This window comes from Entelurus aequoreus, linkage group LG02 (assembly GCF_033978785.1).
Source record: "Entelurus aequoreus isolate RoL-2023_Sb linkage group LG02, RoL_Eaeq_v1.1, whole genome shotgun sequence".
NCBI classification, from domain to species: Eukaryota; Metazoa; Chordata; class Actinopteri; order Syngnathiformes; family Syngnathidae; genus Entelurus; species Entelurus aequoreus.
This window is the reverse complement of record NC_084732.1, coordinates 56,459,925-56,486,075: the sequence shown is the minus strand read 5'-3', so window position 1 is coordinate 56,486,075 and position 26,151 is coordinate 56,459,925. Positions and strand designations below refer to the sequence as shown.

Here is a 26,151-nt window from a genome sequence, read left to right as displayed (position 1 = left end):
CAAGACCACTTATGGATGATTGTGGGGGGAGTAGTGGTAGGATATAAGGACGTAACTCCTCTGAAATCAATTCACTGCAGGTGTGATTTATAATGAGGAAAATGCCTACAAGTGTGCGCATGGTTTTATAAATCAGATTTATTTTTTGCCGGGGGTTACATTGTGAGGTTTGTGCTTAGGCAATGTTTTACATTCCACAAAGAAGTAGCAAGAGTGATCAGTCTTTGTCACAATATTTAGTGAATTCAGTTCAGACTCATATGATTCCATTTTCCCCCCAAAAAAACTTGCAACAAATGCGGCGATTTCTTTTCAGGTCTTATCGGACGTACACTTTTGGAGACCCTAACATGAAAATATGTATTACATATGTATTACTTCTTCTTGGAGAGCTGCTTTGCAAACATTTGTTTTGCATGTCATGTTTTTTTCTTACTTTTTTTTCTCTCCTACAGCATGTATAAAAATTACATGTATGTTGCCAATTATGCAAATTTTACAATTAACATGATCTTTTTAAAGGAGCTATGCCACATGGTTTGATGTTTAGTTAGACTTAAGAGTAGTTTAGCGGCTGGGTGGCTGAAAAGTAGATTTAAACTAACAGCCAGCGGCTTCACCGCAGTGAGCGAGTGGAAGCTCCATCTATCCCGCGCACAAGCGTGAGGCTATGAACCTAACATTAAGGAATAAAATGAAAGAAAATTGCTTATACATAGAAACGGCTAACTAATTACTTTATAAGAATAAACAACACGTTACTACTTACAACACAAATAATCTGAAAACACTCAACACTGGTTATCTAGCCATAAAACACTGAGGCAACCTTAAGCATTTAGCAAAAATGTTTAAGATACCGTATACCGGTATTTGGACTAAAAATACCAAAGTATTAGTTTTGGTCCATATCGCCCAGCCCTACGGTGGACTAATTGCACAGCAGCCAACCTCTCCCTGCTGTTCAAACACTGCTAGAATGTTCCTTTTGTAGCCCAATGTATTTCCATTACATGACTTCAAGAAGCTGAGCTTATTTGATCAGGTAGAGAAATGGCAGTGCAAGGATAAAGATGTGGAATGTGGTCAAAGATTAATCTCAAATGAACAGCAATCCCTCCACTTTGTAGATGCTGACTCAAGCAAAGTCTACGTTGCTTTTAGGCTTGGATAAAATGCCGGCAAATTTTGAACATTTTCCTCAGGTTTTTTAAATGAAAACAAAAGGATCTTAAGCTGCTAGCATAATTTCAAAACACATATTTACCAGAACAAGAAACCCATCTTGTGTACTCCCAAATCAATTATCACTTGCACAGACACTACTCAAGCAAATTTAACTTTTTCCAATCACTAAAATTGTTTAGAGATGCAATGCGTCCCCAAGGCAGGATGGGGTGGGGGTCTGGGGGATTGGAGTGTTTGACAAAGACAAGCAAGTGAACACATGACAGAATGAGTAGCAGAGTTTTTTGAATAAAGTGAGTGTAATGTGATTGCTCATCACAAGACATACGGTTTATGATAACTGTCATCATTAGTTTTAAGCGATACTAGAAAATTGAGTAATGATAAAAATACCAAGTAATTACAGGGGCAGTATTGGCCATACCAATTCTGATACTGATACTTCATATTTAAATACTTTTAAGATTGTTGAAATATATTTTTATCATTACAGTTACAATCAAAACACAGGGTGGCTGTGTAACAATATCAATACAATTAAATCAAATTATTTCCTACTATTGGCTCTGATTTAAATCCTTTGGTTTTTGCCCTTTTTTTCCCAAGATGGCGCCGCGGTAGTGGCTGCTGGTTGCAGGAGCTCTGCAATCTTCTGTATCCTCTTTTTGTGTTCTTGATGTCTCCCTCTTGTTTTCAGGTGTTGTTTGCCTTTTGGTCCGGGCCCTTTCGGGTTGGTGGCACTTTCTTGACTTGCGCAGTGCTTTTTGGTGCTGTTTGTGAACTTTTGGATTTGCCTGGGGTAGCCTTTTGGCCATGGCCATGTTTGCACCAGAGACCATCTGCTGGCTCTCTGCCACATTGGGGTCCACGTGGAGAGATCGGAGGACATGCACAGGAAGAGACGGGTCTGCATAGTTAGCGTGATGCGGGATGGACAAGCTTCACAGAGCTGAATGAGCATGTATCGGACACTTAGTAGGTCTCCCTAGACCAGGGGTCGGCAACCCAAAATGTTGAAAGAGCCATATTGGACCAAAAATACAAAAAACTAATTTGTCTAGAGCCGCAAAAAATGAAAAGACATATATAAATCTTATAATGAAGGCAACACATGACGTGTCTATATTAGCTATAATAGCCTACTATCAAAATGACTTTAAAAGTCTTACAATGAAGACAACACATGACGTAAGTGTCTATATTAACTATAATAGCCTATTATGAAAATGACTGTGTGTCGCAGGCTGAAGCAAATCTTTCTTCTACACATTTTTACAACATTAGAAACCATTAGTAAATCAAAGGCTACTCAGAAGGTGAAATAACTCCAAGAAATTACTGGCTTTTAATGGCCAAAGCTACTGTATATATGTCTGTGTCCAATTAAAGGAAACGGCAGGCTGTCTTCTTTTAATAGATTTATTACAATCTTTGGCAAGCTGGGTAATGTTTGCTGTGGTCTGGAACAACATGGCACACAAACAACTATCTGAAATGCAGCCAATATTACATACAGATACCCCGCCTACCGCCCGAATGCAGCTGAGATAGGCTCCAGCACCCCCCACGACCCCGAACGGGACAAGCGGTAGAAAATGGATGGATGGATGGATAATGTGTCATGAGATATGCAGATTTAAATTATATACAAAAAGGATAAATGTAAAGGATATTAAATGAGCTCAAATATACCTTCAAATGAGGCATTACCATGAATTGATTAACTACCGTGAATTGATTAACGTGGACCCTGACTTAAACAAGTTGAAAAACTTATTCGGGTGTTACCATTTAGTGGTCAATTGTACGGAATATGTACTGTACTGTGCAATCTACTAATAAAAGTTTCAATCAATCAATAATGATGCAATATGTACATACAGCTATCTTAAATAGCATGTTAGCATCGATTAGCTTGCGGTCCTGCACCCGCCAATATTCCTGATTAGCACTCCAACAAGTCAATAACATCAACAAAGTGTGCCTTTGTGCATTCACGCACAGCATAAATCTTTTGGTGGACAAAATGAGACAAAGAAGGAGTGGAAGATTTTACATGTAAACAAACTGTTGCGTCACAGAACCGCTGAAATTAGTAGGACAAAACGATGTTCACCAAATACTCTCATCAGTGAAGCATACACACAAACATAACAAACAGTGGGCTTTCTAGCAATTGGGAAGGTTTGTGTCATGTTTGTCCTCAAACAAAAAACCTACTAAAACAAATCAAAAAATGTTTTCCCCCATCTTTTTCCATTTTCAATCCTTTCTTAAAAATGTTCCAGGGAGCCATTGGGGCGGCACTAAAGAGCCGCAAGTTTGCTGACCCCCGCCCTAGACGGATACTCAGTCATCCGCACGGACCGGACATTGGCCGGGGGTTAGTGGGCAGACTAGAACAGAACAGGCCCTCTTATTTGCTTTGTTAGGTCTGTTCCTGTTTCTGGCCGTGCTACCCCCAAATCAAGCAGATGATGGTGTGGAGAACTGCAGAGGCCACCGCTGTGTATGTGGGTGTAGAAATGGATTTTTGTTGTTGTTGTTGTTGTTGTTTGTCTATGTATGGTGCAATTTTATGTGCGCAATATGTATAATTAATTTCTCGTTTTCTGGTTTTTCGTTGTGTTTTAATTTGTATCTGTGTGTATAAATGTGTGTGAAATTACACTTAGCTGGAAGTACTATTTATGTATAGCATTCATGTGCACAGCATAGACCTTTTGCATGATATATCATATAAAGTACGTAATATAAATCGATACAATCGATGATCATGCTAGGTGGGTGCGCATTTAGGAAGGTGTGTTCTGATGCCAGGTAAACACGGCGCAATGGAGTGCTGTCAGCGGATGCTACCTTGCTTCAGAGCAACTTTATGGATTATTATATCAAATGTTTCAATTTTTTGATCAAATATGAGCAACCTTGTTCTGTCTATTCAGTGATATTTCTCAGGCCCCGTTTACACCAAGCCGGTGTAAATCACACCTAACCTTATCCGTGTCCACACACAACAATGCCACCGTTTAAGACCTCCGCCCCCCTCTCCGCCGGCGCAACGCGACCATCACGGACGAATGCCTGGCCATTTCACAGTCACATCCATAAAGCAATATTTGTAGTCACTAACACATCACATAAACAGGAGGAAGGGACGAAGTTGTTCGGTAAATAGAATCACAGCTGACCCGTACATTGGAAAGTTCTCTTGCCGTCTGAGAAGTGTTGTATCCAAAATAGCTTCAATCGCCCGTTGACTTCTCTTAAGGTAGTGATTTGTGATTTCCAAAAGTGTCTGTACATGTTCAAACGTACAAGAAGGACAAACACGGGCATGTCTGGATGATCCGCCTCCATCTTTGTTATGAAGCTGGCTGTGGCACGGTCTTTCTGGCGTCACTTCCTGTGTGGGCGCGGTCTTTCTGGCGTCACTTTCTCTCCAAACTCACTTTGTAAACAATCAATGAGTCCGTACAAAGCTACAGTAAGTGCCGGAGATTCAAGAAATGCATGGCTGACTTACCCGTGTAAAAATTTGCCCAAGGAGAGGGACCTTAAACGATGGTTTAGTGTGGCTGAAACGGGGCTTAGGCTAAATAATTATTCGTTCAAGGGGTTAAACGACTTTGTGTAGACATGGCCTTAGTAACTTCCTTTGATGAGTGAATTTATAGTAGGTGAATCCATGTAAATGTATTAGCAACCACCCTCCCAGTCGTGACTTATTCACAGTGCACGGATGCACACATGAACGTTAACCTCTGAAGGAGCAGAGAATGAGAGAGGGGGTGTGCGCATGTGTGTAAATTGTCTCTCTCATTGTTTCATGGATAACGGGAGGTTGAGCTGAGGCAGATCTTGGCGCAAAAATAAAGAGCCACAAAAAAAAGAGCATTCCCTTGGTTGCCATGGTAACCAGTCCCCCAGCCAAGGGGATAGGGAGCAGGCCAGGGGATTTACTGTATAGAAAAGATGAAGAAAAGGAGGAGGGGTGGCTGACACGCTCCAACATCGTGTCTGATACTCAAGCTTAACTTGCAAGATTTTCTATTAAATACATTTACTGTAACTATTCAAATATAATTATCCAGCTGCAAATTTGAACTCATACTTAAACAAGCTCTGGAAAAAAAGATGCAGGAAAGAAGACTTTATTTTATGAAAAAGCCAATGGCAACACACACGTCAAACACACACGCACACACAATTGAATACATGTGCTTTCATATTGAGCGTGGTGGGAATGTTGCCACCTGCAACCTGCTGATAATGATGCGGTGTATCTCTTTACTCAAAAGAAGCCATCTGTGCTGGACTCTCCCTCCTGCCTTTACTTCCAACGCACACACATCTCTACTGGGACAACAACTACACCACACTTTCATTACCAGCTGGCAACACGCATTACAGTACTGAATGCTCATTAGTAATTACACACAGTACACTATATTTTACTCATTTTATTGTCTCCTTATTAGTAATTTCACACACACACTTGTTTTACTAATTATACATATAATGTTGTATACTCATTAGTAACTACACATTGCACAGTGTTAAACACATTTCAGTATCGTATATGTATTAGTAATTATACACCTTTACACTATATTGTACTAATTATACACAGTTACACTATATTGTACTAATTATACACATTACAGTATACTCAGTAATTGCACAATACACTATATTTTACTCATTATGCACGTTACAGTACACTATACTAATTGGTAATTACACATTTTACACTATTTTTTACTAATTAATAAAGAGCTAAAGATAGTGTAACATAAAAATACAGTGTAGTGTAATGTAATATGTGTAGTTACTAATGAGTATACAATTGATATAAAAATGTATATAGGGAGTTATTATGCACATTTCACTATTGTTGTATAATAAGTCACTGTACACATTACACAGTATTTGCCAACATTGAGACCTCCGAATTCGGGAGATGGGGGGGGGGAGGGGTGTTGTTAAAGTGGTGTTGAGGTGGGTAGGGTTAGGGGGCGCAGGGTTTGGTGGTAGCGGGGGGGTGTATATTGTAGCGTCCCGGAAGAGTTAGTGCTGCAAGGGATTCTGGGTATTTATTCTGTTGTGTTTATGTTGTGTTACGGTGCGGATGTTCTCCCGAAATGTGTTTGTCATTCTTGTTTGGTGTGGGTTCACAGTGTGGCGCATATTTGTAACAGTGTTAAAGTTGTTTATACGGCCACCCTCAGTGTGACCTGTATGGCTGTTGATCAAGTATGCCTTGCAGTCACTGCAAAAACCGCATACATTATGTGACTGGGTCGGCACCCTGTTTGAATGGAGGAAAAGCGAACGTGACGACAGGTTGTAGAGGATGCTAAAGACAGTGTCTTTAATGCACGCCCCCAATATTGTTGGGGGCGAGAGAAATTCGGGAGAATGGTTGCCCCGGGAGATTTTCGGGAGGGGCACTGAAATTCGGGAGTCTCCCGGGAAAATCGGGAGGGTTGGCAAGTATGCATTAAACTATTGTATACTCATCAGTACTACACACATTATACATTATACTTATTACAGTACTGTTTACGCATTAGTAATTACTGTACACACCTTACACAGTATTTTACTTACTGTACACATTACCGTATTTTATACTCAATGTACCGTACATACCCACCACCCCTAAGAAGGTCACATTATCTTTTTGTTTCTGAATTTTTTCTGTATACAGTGTAGCACCAGATTACAATATTAATAATAATACATTTATTTTGTAAGGCGGCCTTTTGTCAAGCAGTGTTCTGGACTAGTTGGAGTTTATGGAGGAGTTTGTGGGGGAGACCAAAGGGTAGGGAGTTGCAATAATCCAGATGGGGTCTGAACCATGTTTCTTCAGGATTGGTGTTACAGTAGCGGTTTTAGAGGATGACGGGGTCAAACCAGAGGTGAGGGAGGAATGGATGATTGCAGTTACCTGGAAGGAGGGCAAGGGGTCAAGTTGGCAGGTGGATGGCTTGGATTCCTTGATGAGTTTTGATAGATCATCAGCAGAAGGGAGATGGAAGCCGGAAAGAGTTGCAAAAAAGGGAGGGTGAGGGACAAGGGTAGATGGACAACTGGACATGAGAAGGATCAGTTGCTGGTGGATATTGGCTATTTTAATGTTGTCAATGACTATAAAAATGGGGGGTTAAATCACCAAAAATGATTCCCGGGCGCGGCTACCGCTGCTGCTCACTGCTCCCCTCACCTCCCAGGGGGTGATCAAGGGTGATGGGACAAATGCAGAGAATAATTTTGCCATACCTAGTGTGTGTGTGACAATCATTGGTACTTTAACTTTAACTTTAACATCAAGGAGTTACCGAGGTCAGGGAGAACAGGGCTCGAGTGTTCCCAGCCCCAGCTGTAATTATGTCTGAGAAATACTGAGATTTGGCTAAGGAGAGTGTGTCTTTGTCGAGGAGGATATGGGCATGGTGCATTTGTTTGTGAAATGCAGATGAAGGCAGAACCAGGGGGTAGAGTGGGTGAATGAGACAGTCTGCGTTTTGAGGGGGGCAAGTGAGTCCATCAAATTGGAGACCATCATTGTAGTGGGAGACAAGCTGATCGGGGTGCATAGCGTGGTGATGGTGGGAAAACTGTCAATGCCTGCTGTGAGATCTGGTCATTTCATGTGTTTGTTATGGTAGGACATTAAATGTGGTTGTTTGATTTTGGATAGTGACAAATGTGCTGTATGTTGAATAAAACAAGCATGTGGTCAGAGATGGGGAGATCAGCAGCAGAACAGTTGAGAGGAATGACACCTGAGCAGTAGATCAGATGATGCTGGATGTATTAAAATGGACAGGACAGTCCAAAAGAGCAGAGAGCCCACAGCGAGATCTGACTTGTCCACTTCCTTTACCTGCCTTGTTCTAACATGCCAGAGGCTGTTCACCTTGGAGACCTTCTGGGACAGTGGCCATGGCTTTAAGACTGCAAGGAAAGCCCAGCTTCCCCTAAAATATAAAAAAGTGGTCAAGTATATAATTTTTTGTTTACATATAGTTTACATTTCATTAAATAAATATGCACTATTTGCGACATTATCGGTCCGACTTTTCCTAAATAATAATGTTAAAAAAACAACTTTAAATCTTGTCCAACTGTTACTGTACTGTACTGTACTATTCATGTTAAATACATTTTCTACAAATTAATAATTATTTCTGGATATGCTTACTGACCTCAAAAAAAATGTTTTGGTACATGGTGTAATGATAAGTGTGACAAGTAGAAGGCAGTCACACATAAGAGATATGTGTTGACTGCAGGTTGATGCTCCCTGTTCTATAAATGACGCTAGCCAGCACAGGTTAGTGTTGCGTGCGTGCTGTAGGACATTTAGAAATACTCTTTTAAAATGACAAAAGCCACTAAACTGATTCTCGTTTGGAGCGAGTGTGATTCCTGCTTTATTTTCTCGGGGTTCCCGCCACAACAATAGCACTCTCCTTAATGATGTCAGTGTTGCGCCAACACTTTGACATCATTGAAGGGCAAGAAATCATTAAATGTAACTGTTACATCAGCAAGCAAGTTAAAAACGTTGATGTTTCATTGAGAATATCAAATTATACACACAGTGCTAAAAAAATCTGTGAAAATGTTTTAGTACCACTTTGGAAAACTACGAAGCTGCACCGCTTGATGGACTGTCGGTACATTGTGGTTACCGTAGTCAGGCGTACTGTGCTACAGCATACGAGTTCCATTATGGTGTGTGTATAAGAACCACAAAATGGCATCTATTTGGAGACATATTATCTGGCGTTTTGTTTGGACCGATTATCAGGGCTGTACAGTGCGAATATTAAAAAAAAAAGTAGCACACATGCGAATACAGATTGTAGCCTTTACTGAGCATTTTGCTCCTAAAATAAATCCATCCAAATTTGATCAAACTAAAGTAAAATTTTCACCCATCCGTATAGCATGTTTGAAATAAACTTAAACCATAACTAAACGGACAAGTGATTGTCGCGGAAGTGTTACTGATCACTCTGTGCGCACTGAAAGCTGTGTGCGTCCCTCCCTTTTGTGCCCAGGGGTTGGCAACCCGCGGCTCTAGAGCCGCAACATGCGGCTCTTTAGCGCCACCCTAGTGGCCCCCTGCAGCTTTTTCAAAAATGCATCAACATGGAAAAAGGTGGAAATTTTTTTATTTTTTGTTTTAATATGATTTCTGTAGTCGGACAAACGTGATACAAACCTCCCTAATTCTTATAAATCCCACTGTTTATACTAAACATGCTTCACTGATGAGAGTATTTGGCGAGCGCCGTTTTGTCCTACTAATTTCAGCAGCCCTTGAACTCACTGTAGTTTGTTTAAATGTACAACTTTATGCGATGCTGCTACAGAAAGAGGTGTTTTATGCCACTCCGTAATCGTCTCATTTTGTCCACAAAACTTTTATTTCTGTGCATGAATGCACAAAGGTGAGCTTTGTTGATGTGTTTGACTTGTGTGGAGTGCTAATCAGGCATATTTGGTCACTGCATGACTGCAAGCTAATTACTGCTAACATGCTATTTAGGCTAGCTGTATGTACATATTGCATCATTATGCCTCGTTTGTACTGTAGGTATATTTGAGGTTTATTTTCCTTTACTTATGCCCTCTGTGTATTTAATTTATATTTGAATGTCTCATAACATTATATGTATGTAATATTGGCTGCATTTCTGATAGTTGTTTGTGTGCCATGTTGTCATAACCACCGCAAACGTTACCCATCTTGCAAAGATTGTAATAAATCCATTAGAAGAAGACAGCTTGCCGTTTCCTTTAACTTGGACATACACATCTATACATTTGGCCATTGTAAGCCAGTAATTTCCAAGAGTTATCTCACCCTCTAAGAACCCTTTGTTTTACTAATGTTTTTTTAATGTTGTAAAAATGTGTATAATGAATATTACATTGCAACAGTTCTGTCGACGTAGAAAGCTAATACAGACACTTACAGACAACATATATAAGGCTTTTATTTTTTGCGGCTCCAGACATTTTTTCGGGGGTATTTTTGGTCGATTATGGCTCTTTCAACATTTTGGGTTGCAGATCCCTTCCCTAGCCCCAAGTCTTCTAACACGGAAGATACAAGGTCTTAGTTGGAGGAACTTGTCAGTAAAAGACGTTTTATTCACCACCTTAAAACTTGATGTAAACTGCACTGCGCTCTAGTAATTACGAAGGTCGGAGTGAATATTGAACTATAAATCAATGATTGAAGTGACAAACTTGCCATCCAAACAATACCTTGTTTGTTGACAAGAACATGCAGCCATGGAAAAACATTCAATCTATTTAATAAGCAGAGGTAACACAAACCAGTGAAAGATACAAAAGAGCTGCCGTTAAAGCCGACAAATTACCACTGTTAGCCTGCTAAGCTAACAAAAACAGCTCAAGCTAAAATGCCTATGAGACTTAGACTGAGCGTGGACTAGCTGACTTCACACGTCACGAGGAAACAGGCACCGTCTTTTAAAGGTACACGAACAGACAGCTGGGACGGCGTGGCGAAGTTGGTAGAGTGGCTGTGCCAGCAATCGGAGTGTTGCTGGTTACTGGGGTTCAATTCCCACCTTCTACCTTCCTAGTCACGTCCGTTGTGTCCTTGGGCAAGACACTTCACCCTTTGCCTCTGATGGCTGCTGGTTAGCGCCTTGGATGGCAGCTCCCGCCATCAGTGTGTGAATGTGTGTGTGAATGGGTAAATGTGTAAATACTGTCAAAGCGCTTTGAGTACCTTGAAGGTAGAAAAGCGCTATACAAGTATAACCCATTTATCATTTATTTAAATATATACTTAATATGAAACTTATCTCAACTGCATTATGCCAGATTACATTACATTACAAACATTAATTACTTTCCCCTTGTAATTAAGTATATTTATTAAAGAGTAATTCCATTATTAATTCAATTACTTTTTTGGTAAAGTATTGAGTAACTATAATTAATTACTTTTTAAAAGTCATTTTCAGAACACAGCCTGTTACACAGCACCATGAAGCGGTTGGCAGGTTGGTGTTTCTGGAAAAAAATCTGTGTGTATGTCCTACAATAATGCTTACCTATAGAAACACCAATGTTAAAGGTCTATTATTTTCATGTTGCTGCTGACATTTAAACATGTCCTCTCAAACCAGGCACTGTATTTTACATTTTGTTCTTTTGTGCTTTTGTTAGCTGAAGAAGTTAGCATAGCCAAATATTTTTTAAAGAAGATTGATTTTAATATATTATTTCCAAGGCTTTTTCTTTTTTCTTATCTCAAAACACCTTTTAAGTTGGGATCCTATTATACAAAAACCTACTTTGTTTTACTTGTTGGTACTTATTTTTGTGTATTTGGGATCCCCATCAGTCCCCAAAATTTTAAATCAAGGCATGGTGGAGATATTTAGTTACATCAATAGATATTTCCTTTTATGGGTTAGTTTATGGGCCAAACTATATCCGGGGTATGAGTTTTGGTCCACATCGCCCTGCCCGTGTTACTGACAGTGCTGGCACAGTTTAGGGATGTTCTCTGTGTTTAATTGACCGTTACAGTAGGCCTTATGATGGCATTGTGTTTATATGTATGAGTGCACATGTGCACCTTGTTTGAGTGTTAGTAATGAAATTGTGACATGTAATACATTTCATATTGCTCCTTAATGTTTCTGTGCTAGGAAAAAATGTCTGTGCTACTAATTTAGTAGCATATGTGTCCCAACAGTGAAAAAGCTACGCGTGCAGCCCATGATTATGCAAAACCAACTTTTCTTACTTATTGGTTCCTGCTGTTGTGTATTTGGGATCTGCATAAGTCCTGAAAATTGCGCGTCCGCCATTGTAGTCTGCGTCGTAGTCAATAAGCCCCTTTTTTTCTCTATCCTCTTGTTGTGGGACATTAATCCTCCGCTGTTGCCATTTCTACTATACGTTGCGTTCAGTTCTCACTTATATCTGTCAGTAGACTCGCTATGGAAGTGCTAAAAACTACCGGTACAACAAAAGTGACGGGTAGATGACGCTGTCGAAGTGGAGCCACGTAAATAAGACCACCCACAAAGAGATGGTCAGAAAGTGTCTTGAAGATGGTCTGTAAAACATAATATATGCAACAGATAGACTTACACTTAGACTTAGACCTCTAAGTCTAAGTCTAAGTCATTTAAAGTTTATCATCTGTTCTCGTGTGCAGGAGCAATGACATTCATTAGATGACACATTTTTATTTTGACTTTGTAAATTATTTTGGATTCTTTGTATTGCTTTCTATTATGAAAGTTTGTGTAATGTAACTGTGGAGGAGCAATCACAATACAGTCAACCATGCTGCACACGTGAATGTTTTATTGTGGTGTGTTAGTTAACACACTTTCCACAACACACACACACACACACACACACACACACACACATGCTGTACACCTGAACATGTGCACCCCAAACGCAACTGTCATTACAGTTAGCAATGCTGTGCACATGCACATGTTTGCATGTGTGTGCATGTGTCTGTGTCCTCGGGAAACACTGGACATGTCAACATAAAGAGGTATGGGAAATGAGAGGTATCAGTTTCCTGAAATGACTGATGTTGGGGGAACAGTGGTCAAGGTCACATGACAACTGATAAAACCATGACAACCGTGCCTGCTGTTGCACATCACTTTGAAAATGTAATGTTATGCCAGGGGAATAAAAAGTAGATAAATATACCTTTGCTCGCTCTCTCTCTCTCTCTCTCTCTCTCTCTCTCTCTCTCTCTCTCTCTCTCTCTCTCTCTCTCTCTATCTCTTTTTCTTTCTCTGTCTCTCTCTTGCAAACGCGCACGTGTACACACACACTCTCTCTCACACACACACACACACACACACACACACACACACACACACACACACACACACACAGGCCAATTGTTCATTCAGCCCAGCCTTACGCTATTCTGTCAGTGTACACACACTATGAAAGGCATTGTTCAACTGCAGTCTGGGAAGAGAAAGGCAGCCATTTACAAGAGAAGTTTTTTTTTTAGATGACAGTGTTTGTCAAGTTAGACACTCAAATTAGTTTGTATGAGCTTGACAGACGCGGCCAGCTTGGGGTTACTTCCCCCAGTGCACAGATCACTACTGGCTAGGGTTGGGTATCGAGTATCGATTGGAACCGGGACAAACTTTCCGATTCTCCCGGAATCGTTAAAAAGTTAAAATTTCGATTCCTAGTTTCGATACCATGTCCGCCGACCGGAAAAAAAGAATAAGTCCGCCGACCGGAACAAGAAGCCGCTGAACACCAACGAAGAAGCGCCCACCGCCGGAAGTGTTAGCATAGCCGAGCCTATGTAGCCGAGCGAGTCAGTCAAGCATGGATAGCGGGCGTCGGCGGTCGAAAGTGTGGCTTTATTTTACTAAAAAAAATGAAATATCGGCGAAATATAACACGTGCGACAGGACTGTTTCGTGCTTAGGAGGGTGCACGTCGAACATGATGAAGCACCTCCGAGTTCATAAAGTACAAATATATGCATGTCCGTCTTCGACGCGCTGCGCCGACCGTCCTCCTCCTGCTGTCAGATCTCGCTTTCTCCTATTTATGCCTTCAAGCTTCTTCCACACCCAGCGAACGTGTATTTTCCACAGCAGGAGACACTATCTGTCCAGAACGCTCACGCATTCTGCCTGAGAAGGCGGATATGGTCATTTTCCTAAACAAGAACTGTCTCTGATTTTATACTGTACCTGCTGCTAATCTGGACTGGGTTGTGCAAGTTCCATCCCATCCATCCATTTTCTACCGCTTATTCCCTTCGGGGTCGCGGGGGGCGCTGGAGCCTATCTCAGCTACAATCGGGCGGAAGGCGGGGTACACCCTGGACAAGTCGCCACCTCATTGCAGGGCCAACACAGATAGACAGACAACATTCACACTCACATTCACACACTAGGGCCAATTTAGTGTTGCCAATCAACTTATCCCCAGGTGCATGTCTTTGGAGGTGGGAGGAAGCCGGAGTACCCGGAGGGAACCCACGCAGTCACGGGGAGAACATGCAAACTCCACACAGAAAGATCCCGAGGCCGGGATTGAACTCACGACTACTCAGGACCTTCGTATTGTGAGGCAGACGCACTAACCCCTCTTCCACCGTGCTGCCCGGTTTTGCAAGTTGTTTCTTATTTATTTGCTTTTCTGCACCAGGTTAGCCCATCAGTGGGAGCACGGTAACATGTACCTGCAGCATCATACACTTGTGTGTGTAAATGTGTTTTCATGAGGTTTCCTGCAGCATCATACACTTATGTGTAAATGTGTTTTCATGAGGTTTTCAAAAATAAAGCTCTCTTGAGGAAAGTGTACCCCTGTGAAAATGTATTTATAATATTTATATTCAAGTTCATAGATTTGATATTTATATTCTAGTTGAAAACAGCCCTGTGAGGAATTTATAGTAAAGTTCATAAAAAGTTAATAGAATTAAAATTGATGGAGAATGTCAGACTATTTCATTCAGAAAGACTGTATGTAGGTTAGCTAGCTCATTTAAAATATCCAAAACTTTTTTTTGACCCTGCCTCTTAAAAGAATCGGGATCGAGAATAGTCAGGAATCGGAATCGAAACAAAGAATCGGAATCGAAATTGTTCGGATTCAAACGATACCCAACCCTACTACTGGCACCACTGTTTCCTTTACGCCCCACATTTTCTCTAGCTCTTCTTTCATTCCTTGGTATTTCTGCAGGTTTTCTTATTTTTCCAGATGTTACTATTATTAGAAATTGCTACATCTATCACCTCCGCTATCTTCTGATGTTTATCCACCACCACAAGGTCAGGCTGCTTGGCCATCCCCAATTTGTCAATCTGGATCAAGAAGTCCTCCAGGATTTTGGCCTGGTTGTTGTCCACCATCATTGGTGGTATCTGCCATCATGATTCTGGGACTTCCAGTCCATGTACAGATGTTCCGGTTCACTGTGCCTGCTACCTTGTTATGCCAATTATGCCTTGCCTGCCAGTATTTTAAATCCTGCTGTGATGCGTCGCTGCACAGCCTGCACCAGGGGTCCTATCTAATGTGGTAGACCCAAGGCTCTACGGTTCTTGTGTTTAGGGCCTGTTTTTGCACTGCCATGATTAGTGTGCTATCGTTTACCTTTTCCAGCCAATAACAGCCAAAACTTCAATGTGTCTGTTGTACATGCCATGTAGAGGCTTGTCCAGTGGCTGGATATTAACACAGCTGACTCCAGAGGTAGGAAAAAATATAGCGATACTTTTTTACAATTTGTTTTTTTTTGTTTTTTTTACAAAGGTTCACATCATGTCTTTACATCTGAGGGGTCCACAAATTAAGCATTAATCCATGAAAGACAAAGTTGGACTTATTCGTGCGTCGCTAAGTAACGTATTTGATTGACACAAAGAGTGCCGTGCTGCTGTAATGGAAAAAAAGGATATGTTTGTTTGCAGTTGATTTCCTGCTACACATATTAGTCTCCTCTACAATTAATGTCTGCAGTTGTTTTTATGGTGTTAAGTATATATTTTGTCTCAATATTTAGCTGTATATGTCCCTGTTGTTCAGCATGAATCTTTGCTAGCAACATCAAGATACAGTACATGCTGTTGAGCCTATGAGAGATGTATTCATCTAGTTTATTAATACTATTCAGGATATTTTCTTGAAGCTAACGAATATCACTAAAGACGCCAATAATGTGGTCATCAGTGTCGAATAAAGCACTTGGCTTTCCTGCACAACAACAAAAAGCTTGTAGTTTCTGTTATGAAAATCGAGAAAGAAAATTGGGTGGATTGGACCAATCCCAATATTTATCCCTAGGAGTTAACATTATGTTAGTTTATTTGCACAACCAGGTCTTTGTAGTTATATTTAGGCATAGGAACCACAAAAGAAGACAAACTAATGCGATCTATCGTTCTTTCTTTATGTTTAGTTCTGCTATAGTAAACAATAAACTCGATTGCGTCACAGAAAGTTTCTCACACAAATTAAATGTTCAAACAAACATTTTAAAAAGTGATCGCTGCAGACACAAGCAGTCCGATTGTATTCCACAAGATAATAAAAGTGATATTTTTAAAGCTATTTACTTTTACACACTTTTGTTTTTTTCCCTTGACTATATTACCTTTAAGAACGACTTATTTCGGGACTCTGCGAAAGCTCTTTCCTCTCTCTCTATTTCTCTAACGATTGGAACAGCCAATAACAGAACAGCAATACGGCATTTTCTGATCAAACTCTACACTCACTCTCACTTGTTTTCATGCTACGCTCAAGCTAGTTGACCATCGTGTGAATTCAGCCGCGAAAAAGAAAAACTGATATGACGCCATATGCAACCCTCCTATACAGTTTGAGTTTGAGTTTGAGTTTGAGTTTGAGTTTACAGTGGGCTTGATAAAACCGTTAAAACATGGCCAGCATACTCATCGGACATGTCCATACTTGCCAACCTTGAGACCTCCAATATCGGGAGGTGGGGGGTGGGGTGGGGGGGTGGGATTGGGGGCGGGGGCGGGGGGCGTGGTTGGGGGCGTGGTTATTTACAGCTAGAATTCACCAACTCGAGTATTTCATATATATATATATATATATATATATATATATATTTCATATATATATATATATATATATATATATATATATATATATATATATATATATTTCATATATATATATATGAAATACTTGACTTTCAGTGAATTATATATATATATATATATATATATATATATATATATATATATATATATATATATATATATATATATATATATATATATGTATATATGTATTTTATTTACATAGAAGAAAAAAAAAATACTTGAATTTCAGTGTTCCGGTGGCTAGCCATTAGATGGCAGTATTGTCCTGTTTAACTTCTCCGTTCATGATGAGTCTATCATTTCGGCCGCCATGTCTGTAATTTCCTCGTTCTTCTGCTTCGTCTCCTTGTTGTGTGCACAGTTGTGCACTCTATAAAAGCCCTAGATGTTATGACGTCTTTGGGCAGGCAAGCTGTTTATATTCTGGGAAAGCGGACGTGAGAACAGGCTGTCCCCACTCAGTCTCAGGTCCGCATTGAGCTGGAGGGGGCGTGGCCTCCAGCTCCGGCTGAATACCGGGAGTTTGTCGGCAGAAAATCTCTGCCGGGAGGTTGTCGGGAGAGGCGCTGAATACCGGGATTCTCCCGCTAAAAACGGGAGGGTTGGCAAGTATGGACATGTCACAAACATTGAGCATGTTTGGGATGCTGTGGATCGGCGTGTACGACAGTGTGTTCCAGTTCCTGCCAATATCCAGCAACTTTGCACAGCCACTGAAGAGGAGTGGACCAACATTCCACAGGCCACAATCAACAACCTGATCAACTCTATGAGGAGGAGATGTGTTGCACTGTGTGAGGCAAATGGTAGTCACACCAGATACAGATATTTCTGTACCCCCCCTAGCAGACCCCAATAAAACAAAACTGCCCATTTCAGAGTGGCAGCCTAAGGCACACCTGTACAATAATCATGCTGTTTAATCAGCCTCTTGATATGCCACACCTGTGAGGTAGGATGGAATATCTTGGCAAAGAAGAAGCGCTCACTAACACAGATAGAGACAGATTTGTGAACACGATTTGAGAGGAACAGGTCTTTTGTGTTACTGTATATAGTAAAAGCTTTAGATCGTTGAGTTCAACTTATGAAAAATGGGAACAAAAACGTTTATATTTCTGTTTAGTATACATTGTGTCCAATGTTTGATGTGGATGTGGTTTAATTTCTATATGTGTTAACACTTTAGTTTATTGTGTTCATGTAGTAACACAGCCTTTTAACTTATTTGCACAAAATGCACAACTGACATATTGCTTGTGTAATGTTTATTTTATGTTTATATTTTTAGGCTTAAAAACCTAAATGAAGGAATAAGTGTAAAGAAATACAACTGAGAAATGTCAATTATTCAAAAGAAGGAACATTAATTCTCAACAGATTTTCTGGAGCTTCTGTTTCTTCATGCTGTTACCGAGCTACACACGCTGGAAAAGAGTAGCTCGGGCAAAATAATGTATTTATTGACAGTGCAGTGTGAAAGCCGATGTGTTTACTTTCTAATTCAGTAAACGCAGTCTCCAAGGAATATTACCTGCTGAGGCACTTTCTGATGAAACATCCACATTTCGATGTCCAGTCCCTGAGCCATTGGGCTCTTGAAACTGCGGCCCTCTTCATAATGTAGTTTAATAGCCCTGATATAGAACATTACAATATATCACAATGTCACAATACTGTACTGTATCGTGAAAAGGGATGGGCAACAAAAGCCTGTTCCATAATGGCAACCAGTGCCAATTTAAGAGGTAGTACCCAGACCAAAAAATTAATATCGGTGCTTCATTTCGGTGCTTAATGAATGCAGTCGCAGCAACCTACAACAAGTGCTTGAGGGTAATATTGTGCATGTAAGGTATTGTCCAGACAGGAAGCACACAGAGTCAAATGCTCTTTTTAAACGTATTACTGCCCTTAAAGTACCAGTAGAGTGGAAAAACAAGTTACCTCTATATTGAAGTTATTATCATAAATATCTGATTTATGACAACAAAAGACTCCCAATGCGAATAAATAGATATGATCAAAATAGTATCTCACTAACTGACCCTTGACGTGCATTGCCTGTTCCACAGCTTCAGAGGTCCAATGGTCGTCCCGGTCGTCGTCATACAATATAAATAACTTCTACTAAAAATGAAAATCGGTTCTAAATATCGGTTATCCGCCTCCTTGACAATTATTAATCATATCGGTCGATTTTTAATTTACACAAAGAAAATGTCCATTCTCTTAAGCTTCCAAAGCAACACAAAACATTATTTCATGTCGACACTGATTGTACATTCTGACTTTTAGACAACTACAATACTTTTATACTTTGAGTTTACTGCAGGTGTGAAAATGGGGGTAAGAATAGATGAAAATAAACCAAGTGAAGTCATTGTTCCAGCAGCGATCAAGAAAGTATAGGATGCATAAATTCAAAGCCAACATTGTCAAATATGAAGTTGTCAGAGACAACCATGGTTTTAAGACTGCATGCACATTATATTAACCCGAAAATATAACTGAAATGCTAATTCACAATTAAGTAAAAACTTCATATTGCCCTGATACTAGGGATGGGCGATCATATAATTTTTGATCGTTGATCGCGATTAATGATTGATGAGAACAACATTCTCTCAATCCTGCCTTACAGTCACAGTGTGCTGACATGATTGGTTATCCATAATTATCCAGGGTGTCAAACTTGGGTCAAATCATTTCTGAGAGTGCATTATTCTAGACTGGCTTGACGACACAATGTCCACTGGGTTTATAGAGATAAATATAAACGTCACAAACCCATCCACAAACAAAGCCGCCATAGCTCTCTTCCATCCATCCATTTTCTACCGCTTGTCCTTCTCGGGGTCGCGGTGGTGCTGGAGCCTATCCCAGCTACACTTGAGCGGAAGGCGGAGTATACCCTGGACAAATCACCACCTTGCCACACAGATAGACAGACAACATTCACACTCACATTCATACACTAGTGTCAATTTAGGGTGGCCAATCAACTTGACTCTTATCATTTTGAAAGTCTTTTAAAGTGTAAAACGGGCTGGGTTGAACAAATAAGTAGTTCACAAAGTCCAGGTATAAGACATCAGGGAAGATGTCGCGCATGGTCTCTGCTCCACTCAGACTTTTGCCCCACACTTGACAAATTACGGTTGTCTGTTCGACATATTCCCACTTGAAGCCAAACCACCGCCAGACGATGGACCCCCTGCTGTTTTTCTTGGAATTAATTATTCCTTTATTTGTTACCAGATTCGCATCTTCTTTCTCTCGTATTACCGCTCGCACCACTCCGCTAGCATCACAGCTAACGTTACCCATGCTGCTACCTATCTGCTCCGCGAGGGCGTATACGTATGTGACGTATGACGTGACAGTATGTGACGTATGTAAGAAAGTGCGCTTGCTGTCTGTGAGAAGGAGACACAAGAAGGAGTGGGAAGAGCCTGTAGTGTAATGCCAGCAGCTAAAAGCAACTGCGTGAGAACGTATACTCAAATATCACGATATAGTCATTTTCTATATCGCACAGAGACAAACCCGCGATATATCGAGTATATCGATATATCGCCCAGTCCTATGTGTAACATCTAATATGGTCTGTCATATATACAGTGCGAGAATTTAAAAAAAAGTAGCACACATGCAAATACAGATTTTAGCCTTTACTGAGCATTTTGCTCCTAAAATAAATCCATCCAAATTTGATCAAATTAGAGTAAAATGTTCACTCATCCGTATAGCATGTTTGAAATAAACAAATGGACAAGTGATTGTTGCGGAAGTGTTACTGATCACTCTGTGCGCACTGAAAGCTGTGTGCGTCCCTCCCTTCTGTGCCCAGGGGTTGGCAACCCCCTCGCCCAATCCTTGTTTGTGACTGACTGAGCATTTCATGGAAGCTGCTTTTATACCCTATCATAGCACCCACCTGTTCCCAATTAGCCTGTTCACCTGTGGGATGTTCCAAATAAGTGTTTGATGAGCATTCCTCAACTTTCTCAGTCTTTTTTGCCACTCGTGCCAGCTTTTTTTAAACATGTTGCAGGTATCAAATTCCAAATGAGCTAATATTTGCAAAAAATAACAAAGTTTCTCAGTTCGAACATCAAGTATCTTGTCTTTGCAGTGAATTCAATTGAATATAGGTTGAAAAGGATTTGCAAATCATTGTATTCTGTTTTTATTTATGACTTACACAATGTGCCAACTTCACTGGTTTTGGGTTTTGTACATACCTTGTGTAAATGATTGCACCACGGTGAGATGCATTTTAACCAGAGTTTGCTTGTTGTTGTGGTCTTGTTCGACTCATAGGGTAGCATTTCCCGCACTTGAATGGAGGCTTCGGTTTCAGATGATGGAATAGATTTGTGCTGCTGCATTTCTTTAACAAACTTTGCACCGTGCAAAGTTTTCAGTCCACACCTATTGCCAAAAAACCAAAGGACTGACAACACTTTTTTTTTTAATAAACGTCCCGCTCTTGTTAGCATCAGCATTAGCCATGCTTTGAATCTTCGCTAAACAAGTAAGGGGGCAAAGCTCATGGAGGCAAAACGTATGCCAGAGCAATAGGAGAAAGAAAACTTTTTTTTTTTTTTTTTTTTTAATCGTTTGCAACAAAAAAACTTGAATTTATCAATTAAATCAATATATCACCCAGGCCTATACACCCCCTTCTTTTCATTCCGCTATGGCATAAACGTGCGCAGCTGCTGAAACCGATGAAAAGCATGAATGCTCTTGAAGCATGCACATGGCGATTTATTGACGCATGTAAACTTGGCGACTTGATTTTCAATTATCGTCCTTTAATTGACTAATCCAATATCGGCCCAGGCCCAATAAACGCATGATTTTTCATTGTATGTGCACCACATCTTCGCGATGTACAGAGTGACTGCTTTAGTGATCGCTCTGTGCATTGTGCTTCTTTCTCATCATACATGGTACCTTCTGCAAAATGATTATACCACATTCGGCCGCTTTTTAGCTGGAGTTTGAAGTTGTTGCGGTCTTGTTTGCCTTATAAAGAGTTGCATTTCCCCCACTCAGCTCAATGCTTCGTTTTCAGATGCTGGAATAAGTTTATTGTGCTGCTTCTGTTTTAAACAAACGTTGCCTGTTGCCGAGAATATAAACCGTGAGCTTCAAGAGGTTGTCACCTGAAATGGTTTTCACTTCACAGGTGTTCATAGCAGTAATCAGAGCAATGGGTGGAAGAAACTACAAACGTAGAATATAAAACCTGTTTTCAGTTATTTCACCTTATTTTGTTAAGTACATAACTCCACATGTTCTTTTATAGTTTTAATGCCTTCAGTGACAATCTACAATGTAAATAGTCATAAAAATAAAGAAAAACGCATTAAAAGAGAAGGTGTGTCCAAACTTTTGGCCTGTACTGTATACATACATATATATATATATATATATATATATATATATCTATCCATCCATCCATTTTTTACCGCTTGTCCCTTTCGGGATCGCGGGGGGATGCTGGAGCCTATCTCAGCTGCATACAAGAGAAAGAAGGTGTGAATCTGGTAACAAATGAAGGAAGAATTAATTCCCAAAAAAAACAGCACAGGGTCCATCGTCTGGCGGTGGTTTGGCTTCAAGTGGGAATATGTCGAACAGACAACCGTAATATGTTAAGTGTGGGGCAAAAGCGTTGCTACAAAAGTAACATTACTGCTAATATGTAGCATCATTTGAAAAGTCACCCGCTAGAGAATGAAGAGTGCTTGAAACTCCGCATGTCAACATCTCCGTTCGGTGCCACAGCAACAAAATGCCCAAGCAGCCATTTCCACATCAACACCGTATGAAAAAAATAGTCAACAACAGAAGGAGATAACGTCCGCAGAATCCTACCACATAGCAAAGGACGTACACTATTTGATTTCCTATTATGCAGCTCATTTTTATTTGACAGTTATTGAAATATTTTGTGTGACATCATGCACAAAAGTGCACTTTATTTGTTTTAAACTATTGTACTGGCATTCTGTACAAAAAGTGCACTTTAATTTAGTGTTGTTTTGATATGTAATTTTAGTGACATCATGCACAAAAGTGCACTAATAGCTTGTTTTAAAATGTCTCTGACAATATTGCACTTTCTGTTTTGAAATGACATGAATGTTTGTGCCACTGCGTAATAACTGTGTAATAAATACAGTTTTGGTAAATTGACTTAGTTGTTATTTCCCTCTCTGCATGAAAGTTTAAAATGAGCATATATTAATACAGTATGAACAATAATGTTTTAATGTAGACACATAGAATCATCATACTGCTGTGATTATATGCATCAAGTGTTCATTCAAGGCAAAGGCAAAATATTGAGATATATATCGTGTATCGTGATATGGCCTAAAAATATCAAGATATTTAAAAAAGGCCATATCGCCCAGCCCTACTTCAAGCACACATTGGTACATTGTTACAAAATGATTATGATTTGACTTTAAAAAAAAACTTCAGAATTGTCCAATAATAATTGTACCAATGAATGTAACAATTTTTGTATTTAACTAATGACATTGTATTACATTGTATTTTTCACACAAAAGTGGCACATGACACCCTGTGGTGGTAAAATAAGTGAAAAAGTTAAAAAACAGAATTGTAAAAAATTAAACCAGAACAAAATGTATTTGAAAAAAAAACCTGATAAAAAAATCAAGCAACATGATAAAAAACACATGACCAAATAAAGATGACCCAATTTAATGAGACTAAATAAACAGGACAAAATGACAAAACCAACATGGCACACTAAAAAAATACTGGCCTAATTAACAATTGTTATCTACTAAGATTATATTCAACCAACAAACTAAATTGTGTCAAGAGAAATCCTATTTTGTTTACATTTCACTTTTGTGGAATTTTTTTAAAGTTTCCATGTTTATTGTAGTGTTGTCCCGATACCAATATTTTGGTACCGGTACCAAAATGTATTTTGGTACTTTTCAGTACTTTTTGGTACTTTTGTAAATAAAGGGGACCACAAAAAATTTAATTATTGGCTTTATTTTAACAAAATATTTTACGGTACATTAAACATATTTTTATTATTGCATGTTTGTCCTTAAATAAAATATTGAATATACAAGACAACTTGTTTTTTAATAGTAAGTAAACAAACAAAAAACTCCTAATTTAAACGCTGACATATGCAGTAACATATTGTGTCATTTATAATTATATTATTTTGTCAAAATTATTAAGGACAAGTGGTAGGAAATGAATTATTAATCTACTTGTTCATTAACTGTTAATATCTGATTATTTTCTGTTTCAACATGTTCTATCTACACTACTGTTAAAATGATACTTCTAATACTTTACATTAGTTTTGGATGATACCACAAATTTGGGTATCAATCCGATACCAAGTAGTTACAGGATCAGACATTGGTCACATTCAAATTCCTCATGTGTCCAGGGACATATTTCCTGAGTTTATAAACATAATATGAATTTAAAAAAAACACCAAGTAGTTACAGGATCAGACATTGGTCATATTCAAATTCCTCATGTGTCTAGGGACATATTTCCTGAGTTTATAAACATAATATGAATTTAAAAAAAACAAAATGGTGGCAGAGGGGTTAGTGCATCTGTCTCACAATACGAAGGTCCTGAGTAGTCGTGAGTTCAAGCCTCTGGATCTTTCTGTGTGGAGTTTGCATGTTCTCCCCGTGACTGCGTGGGTTCCCTCCGGGTACTCCGGCTTCCTCCCACCTCCAAAAACATGCACCTGGGGATAGGTTGATTGGCAACACTAAATTGGCCCTAGTGTGTGAATGTGAGTGTGAATGTTGTCTGTCTATCTGTGTTGGCCCTGCGATGAGGTGGCGACTTGTCCAGGGTGTATCCCGCCTTCCGCCCGATTGTAGCTGAGATAGGTTACAGCGCCCCCTGCGACCCCGAAGGGAATAAGCGGTAGAAAATGGATGGATGGATGGAAAATACGTTTTTGTGATGCTAAAAAATATCGATGTAATCATAATAGTATCGATTAGATACGCTCTTGTACTTAGTATCATTACTGTGGATGTTAGGTGTAGATCCACCAACGGCGTTTGTTTATATTGTATCGTCCCGGAAGAGTTGGTGCTGCAGGGAATTCTGGGAATTTGTTCTGTAGTGTTTATGTTGTGTTGCGTTGCGTTGCAAATATTCTCCCAACATTTGTCATTGTTGTTTAGTGTGGTTTCACTATATGGCACATGTTTATGACAGTGTTGCCGTTATTCATACGGCCACCCTTAGTGTGACATGTATGGCTGTTGATTAAGTATGAACTTCAATCACATCGGAGTAGTGTGTTGAAAGTCAAGATGATCATCTTAATAATTAATGACCGGACGTAGCAAAATCTTGATTTGATTTTGGGCAACTATAGACCAGATTTAACACATCCAATGTTTAGAATCTGGTATGCAGTAGTGTGTAGTTAAGCATGTATAGCTAGCTACCACTCGTCCTACACGGATAAAACTTGAAAGAAATGTATTTCACTAGTCGCCATGAAGACAAGGATTAGTCTTTTAGAAGTAGGTACATTGCTGCTGACTGCGGATAGATATTAGCCCTAGCTAGCCATGTCTTAAAGCACCTCTTCCTGAGGGCGTTTCAGTGTTATAACTTCACCTTTATCTTTAGTTATTAAGACAAAATTTGTCCGGTCTCCCTTTTCTGTCTACACACTGTGTCTGCTTGTAAGTACTCCGTGATTGTGCACATGCTCCTCTGCATGACACTACGTGACGACGGGTGGGGGACCGGTACTTTTTAGAGGCGGTATCGTATCGAATATGATTCATTAGTATCGCAGTACTATACTAATACCGGTATACTGTACAACCCTAGTTTATTGCATACAATTAAATAATTACTTTCAATAAATTGCAGCCACAGTAGTAAACTTTAATCCCACATGACTTGATGGGTTATTTCAGGTCACAGATTAGTAATATCAAATAGCACAACTCAAAGGATGATAGTAGTACACTGCAGTACCAGTTTCACAACATGATCAAGCAATAACAACAAAAAAGCAGTAAACTAAGCACATACTGTATGTGACGAATAGTACAACTCTGACTGCTGCACTATGAGGACATTACAATAAACCAGGGGTGTCAAACGTACGGCCCGCGAACAGGTTTTATTCGGCCCGCGGGATGAGTTTGCTAAGTATGAAAATGAGCCAACTTTTTGAATGAAAGAAACTGCGGTTCTAAATGTGTCCACTAGATG

The 26,151-nt window shown here is 39.7% G+C and overlaps 1 protein-coding gene and 1 pseudogene across 6 annotated transcripts in view; one reads left to right on the top strand and one right to left on the bottom strand.

Annotated features, from left to right (window-relative positions):
- The window catches only part of LOC133665233 (uncharacterized), a 57,610-nt pseudogene extending 55,469 nt beyond the window's left edge, over positions 1-2,141 (top strand).
- LOC133635993 (serine/threonine-protein kinase BRSK2-like) overlaps positions 1-26,151 on the bottom strand; it is a 198,491-nt gene that overhangs the window by 171,071 nt on the left and 1,269 nt on the right. The gene's annotated exons all lie outside the window — the stretch shown is intronic.